Here is a 6,000-nt window from a genome sequence, read left to right as displayed (position 1 = left end):
GGTAAAATAAAAATAAAAACGCTCGATCAAAGGCCCGGCCCGAGTATAGTGGTGGGAAATATCGGCCCGACCCGGCCCGCGTCGGGCTCGGGCAGAGAATCTAAACACTGACTGGAACTACTTAGCAGGTGTCTGTAGGGCTATATCAGGAGTTAATGCACGCATTGCAGCCAATCACAAAACGAGTATTCCCCCAGACCGTGGTCTAAACAATATTATTCACGAGTTATAATCAACCCCTACACATCAATATTAATGATAACCCTGTGGAAATTGCAATAAGTGAGGGATACAATTTCGCACGTTGAGCACAAAGTTGTGTGACTCGTTTATTTAGTAAGAGAGAAACAGGAAATCAAAACGTGCTGCAAGTAAACAAATCCCGCATGGGCTCTGACGTCATGAGACGCTCGTAATCCTTAAAGGGACAGCGATCCCTGAATAACCAAGACAGTAAACGACATGCCTAACACAATTGAAAGAACAACACATAACAAAATACTGTAGGTGAATTATGTTACACTCACTACAACCCATTAAATACGGTATGATTTCTAGATGTCATGGCAACGTCCGCTCGCGACACTGGACGACGCGGACGTTCATTCACATAGCCAAAAACAAGAGAATAGATGGCTAGATAAAATAAACATCAAGACATACAATTCTAAAAAGAACAGATGAAGCAGCTACCCTTTTTTCCTTCGCGGTTTGCCTACAGAGCATCGCACCTGCATTTAATATATCTGTGTATTGTCACAATTTCTCAGTATCAAAGGTGAAAGTAGAAACGGGTGGCCAAAAGCTGTCATATTAATAGTTATCACAGGCAATTTTAAGTAGAAACGGGTGGCCAAAAGCTGTCATTTGTTAGTTATCACAGACAATTTTCAACAATGAGTGATCTGTACGGAGCTCCATAAGGGACATTAGGGAGAACGCTCCCGGACAGAACCTTAGTTTGGAAGTTGTGCTAGTGACACGACAAATAGCCTACTTCCAATTGAAATACAAAATTTAGAAAATAGGCATACGTGTCCCTGATCACGTTTCAATAGATTAAATAACGTGACAGTGTCACGTATTTTCGTGAGACCAGGTTCGAGCGTGTGCATGGGTTGAATTGCGTGTGTCTCACGCCGAATGCATGAGACATGAGAGCCCTGTACTTACGTGACACAAACCAGCACCGCAAACGTTCTCTCCCGCTTGAGATGACGTCTTTCTTTATAGGTTCATGGGTCTGATGCGCCATTTCCCATGCTGATATCTCCGGAGATTCTCGGGCGTCTTCGACAATTTGGCTATAGATTGTCTCATTACACGCTAAATAATATGATTATAGCCTAATTATATATATAGCCTATATATATATATATGCAAAATATATATAATTAGGCAATATATATATATATATACATAGCATTTGTGGTTTTGTCATAATCATACCTAGGGTGCACTGTACTATCTGAGAACACCCTTTCTGAAGCCTCTCTCTCTCTCTCTCTCTCTCTCTCTCTGTCCCTCCCTCTCTCTCTCTCTCTCTCTCTCTCTCTGTCCCTCCCTCTCTCTCTTTCTCTCTCTCTCGTACCGTTTTGTTGAGCACGTTAATTGTCTGAGAACACTCCCATTCAGAATGCATTGGATTACATTTCGTTCTGTGTAGCACGAGAAAAGTCGGACTATCGTGCTCTGGAACCAGTGCCGCCGCTCCCATAACGCGCACTACGCGCTGCGCGTAGGGCCTCAAGTCCTGAGGGGGGCCCAAAAAGAAAAGAAAAAAAATAATAAAAAATAAATAAAATAGGCTGTCTCTGTTTACAAAGTAAAGTGTGTAAATAGTTTCTGCTTGTAAATCTTTGCTTCATAGAAGATTTTTTCTTACTTGTATACTTCTGGTTTTAAGTTTGTATTCATGGATAACTATTTAATTTAAAAGATTTTGGACATTCCAATACTTGTGTGTACTGTACGTATGTTTTGGCTGTTCTGTGAACTGTGTTTACAAAGTAGATTTAACTTTTGCGTTTTAATAAAATGTTAAACTGGCAGAAACCAATTCTTTTTTTCGGGGGGGGGGGGGGGGGGGGGGGGGCATAAAGGAGTTATGCTTAGGGCCCCAAAATAGCTAGCAGCGGCACTGTCTGGAACACGCTTCAATAGATTAACGTTCGTGCGCATGAGCATGCAATCGCGTGATACCGGGTTGTACAGCTGCTTAGGGAAGACTTTGTAGGCTGAGGCATTAATAGGGCATGAGTACACAAGCACTGATAAGCACTTCTTTTTGCAAAGAGTTTATAAACATCAAAGTCTCGTTTTATACTGAACAAAAAAAAGTTTGAATCCAAGTATGCTTGAATCCTGACAGAAGTGCTATCTAAAGCCAGTATTATACTTCCCACCAATTTTAGCAAACAATTGACAGATTGTTTGGAAACCTTGATAGCTGAAAACCCCTCCTAAACCAGAACATGTGGATATAGTCCTCCTCAAGAAAGAAGTGCGGGAACGGCACCGAGTGGGTGACCCCCCAGGCCCGTCTAGAGATCAGGAAGTGCATGACGGGTTGTCGGGGCTCGGGGGGGTCACACAACAATCATTTAGTACCCTGGATAAACCTATTAGGGTAATGTCTTGGTGATGTCATGCAAGTCTATGGGAAGTGATTCATCTTTTAGGGATATGACACGCCATCTTCTGGCTGATTGCCCTGAAAGTCAATGCATTTTTACTCCAGCCATGACCTGCTCACGAACTTGGGGTGAATCCAGGCCCGTCTTTTGAAGATGCCCTGCTCACAGACACCTCCCACATGCCCTTTGGCTGATCTGCGTGAAAAGTGAAGCACTTCTTAAATTGTCCCGTTACCATCCTACCAACCAAATGTGGTGATGTAGGAGTTAGGACACCCTCCCGTCCACAACACCCTGCAGGACGGTAGGACGGTAGGAAGGTAGGACTGTAGGTCGGTAGGACACCCTCCCGTCCACAACACCCTGCAGCACAGTAGGACGGTAGGAAGGTAGGACGGCAGGATGGTTGGACACCCTCCCGTCCACAACACCTTGCAGGAGGCAGGACGTCTCCTTGCTTGTTTCCTCTTCTTCAGCTTCTTCCAATCATAAGTAGTATGAGTAGCATTAGAAACAAAGGGATTTGAAAGCCCAAAAGGAGAGATTTCAATATTCTCATTACGCTTACATTTAATACTATAATCTCCAAAAGTACATTTCTCTCGTATATTTAAACACAGCAAGAGATAATTTGTATATGGATAGCTGTGGCTACATTTATTGTTTAGAACTTTCAAATCTTGTTCTCTGTTTGTCAGTCAAGCGAACCGTCAACATTTTCTACCAAATTCAAGATTGAAAAGGGACTGCTTTCAAACCAACAGAGAAAACCAGGATCAGACACACGAAATAGGTTTAGATTGAGTTTAACATGTTTACTAAACCTTGGCGACTCTAGAATAGCCAGACATTCTGCCAACTCACAGCAATGTCATCCATTCAAAACACTTATCCTCCTTTGATATCTTTTTTCGCCCAGATATGCCGTTTTACATGCACTGTGTTTGTGACCAGAAATCTTCCTTTCCTCATTTTTCCCTGAAGGGAAAAAATGTGTTCCTGACCAATTATTTCCATAATGCCCTGTGCTGTGTAACCTCGACGTGCTGTTATAGCTTCTAGATATAAGACATTTCCTATTTAACGACTGGTCACACCATCACTTCCTTGCTTTCAAACATTTCTAGGAATTTAAATTGAGGTGGTAAAAGAAAGTTAGCATTTCTTTGGAAGATGTTTGGCAAGTGACACATCATCAGACTTCCCGCGAAAGGGGAAGTCACATTACTGTTACTATGCACATGCTCGTCTCTATCTGGGTGGTCATGTGTTCCAAAGTTGGGTGATTGTTTTCTACTTCTGCGGAATGCTGATGTCAATGTTTGTCATTAGAAACACAATGAGTGACATTGGGCTGTTAAAAAAACAGAATACACACAGGGACTAAAAGGTATTTGACAAACACCATCTGCTGTGTGTGTGTGTATGTGTGTGTGTGTGTGTGTGTGTGTGTGTGTGTGTGTGTGTGTGTGTGTGTGTGTGTGTGTGTGTGTGTGTGTGTGTGTGTGTGTGTGCGTGCGTGCGTGCGTGCGTGCGTGCGTGCGTGCGTGCGTGCGTGCGTGCGTGCGTGCGTGCGTGCGTGCGTGTGTGTGTGTGTGTGTGCGTGCGTGTGCTTGTGTGTGCGTCTGTCTGTTTGCATGCGAGACTGACAATGCAAGACCAACACCTGCTCTGTTTATGACCCCTCAACCTTTCCCCTTGGACCAACATGATCTTCAGTCTCAGTCCAGCAGAAAAGGTGCACATCCCTCACAATCCAACTTATTTCAGTTGATACGTCTCATTGTTAGACCATTCAATTCTTTGTTTGTTTTTCAGTGAAGCCTGAAGCATTTTGCAACTCAATGATGTAAGAGCAAGTAACTCAAAAAAGGAAGTGATATTTTTCCAAAGAATTGTCCGCATTATTTCATCATTTTAGATGATTAGAAGATTTAAATTCTAGTAGAATAAAAATGTCAATACTAATTTAAACCATTATTATAATTAACCAAATGTGATGGTGGAAGAGGCTGTTTGGGCCCTTGTCTAAAATCACCCTCTGTGGGCCGTGGCATGGCTCCGGGCCCCAGGCGACACTGCTTGTGTTGTGTTTCTAGAGCCTTTGCTGGGTCTTTTTCATCTAGCTTGCTATCCTCCCCTCCCTTACAACATGTTTGGGCCTGTCAGGCCTTGTCAGGGATCTCCTTCTATGTGCATGCTGTTACAAGTATTTTTTGTCCCCTGTCCCCCTCAGCTCTCCAGCCACAAACGTAATGCATCGAAAGATTTAACAGATTTGACAGATTTGATGCTGCTGCTTGTATTTACAACAATGTATGCATGTGTGTGTGTGTGTGTGTGTGTGTGTGTGTGTGTGTGTGTGTGTGTGTGTGTGTGTGTGTCTGTGTCTGTGTCTGTGTGGGGGGTCCCCTTGAGAATTGAAAAAGGAGGTTCAACTGTTTTTCTAGACCCTAAATTAAAATGCAGGGTGTGATGTGAGTATGTTAGGAATTGTTTCAGCAGTTATTTAGCCTATCGCAGCCAAACAACTGCTGAAACAATTCCTAACATACCTTTTCCAATACCTTTTCTGTTTGACATCCGGCATTTAAAGTTGTAAAAAGAGTCACTGCAGGGAAGGAACAAGCAACGACATCCTATTGACTGGCCTCTCTTGAAACCCGGCACTTTGGTGTTGACTCAATACACATTTTATTATCCTGGGAATCAGCCAGGGTGCTTCCCGAAAATCCAATTGTCCCTTTTGCAAAAGCAAGAAGTAGTTGCTCCCAAATGCGGCTAGTGGCACCAATGGACATTTGATCCGCTAAATAACAATAGCTGTCCAGGAAGCACCACTTCTGGACTAATCATCTGACCCTCAAGGCCACATCACCAACAAGATTCAGAACCACTCTTTAAAAACACTCAATATGAAATTTGCTGATAAGAAAATACATTTATATTGCTGGGTTTTGCTTTTATTAAGACACTATGGGCCGGTTTCGGAGACAGGGCTTAAATCAAGACTGGAGTAGGCCTAAGTCAGACTAGTTAATCCTGGCTATTTAAGTGGCTTGCATGAACATGGCATAAATTTGGCTTAGTTAGTCTGAGACTATGGAGTCCTGGAGTAAGCTTACTGAGAACACTTGGTTCAAGCCTCATTAGACTAAGTGGAAGCACAGGCTGTTGGTCCAATTGTGCTCATGAAAACCTGAAATGGAGTATGAAACACCATTGTTGCAGTGAATTTTGAGACAACACAATGGCAGAGGCAAAGAGAATTCGCTCCAAGAATTATAGTGAGCATGAAAAAACACTACTAAAACTAATTGTATCGAACCATCCAGTCATTGAAAGCAAAATCCATACTGCTGCT

The sequence above is a fragment of the Gadus chalcogrammus genome, chromosome 3, assembly GCF_026213295.1.
Source record: "Gadus chalcogrammus isolate NIFS_2021 chromosome 3, NIFS_Gcha_1.0, whole genome shotgun sequence".
NCBI classification, from domain to species: domain Eukaryota; kingdom Metazoa; phylum Chordata; class Actinopteri; order Gadiformes; family Gadidae; genus Gadus; species Gadus chalcogrammus.
The sequence above is the reverse complement of the archived record's forward strand: the minus strand, read 5'-3'. Positions refer to the sequence as shown.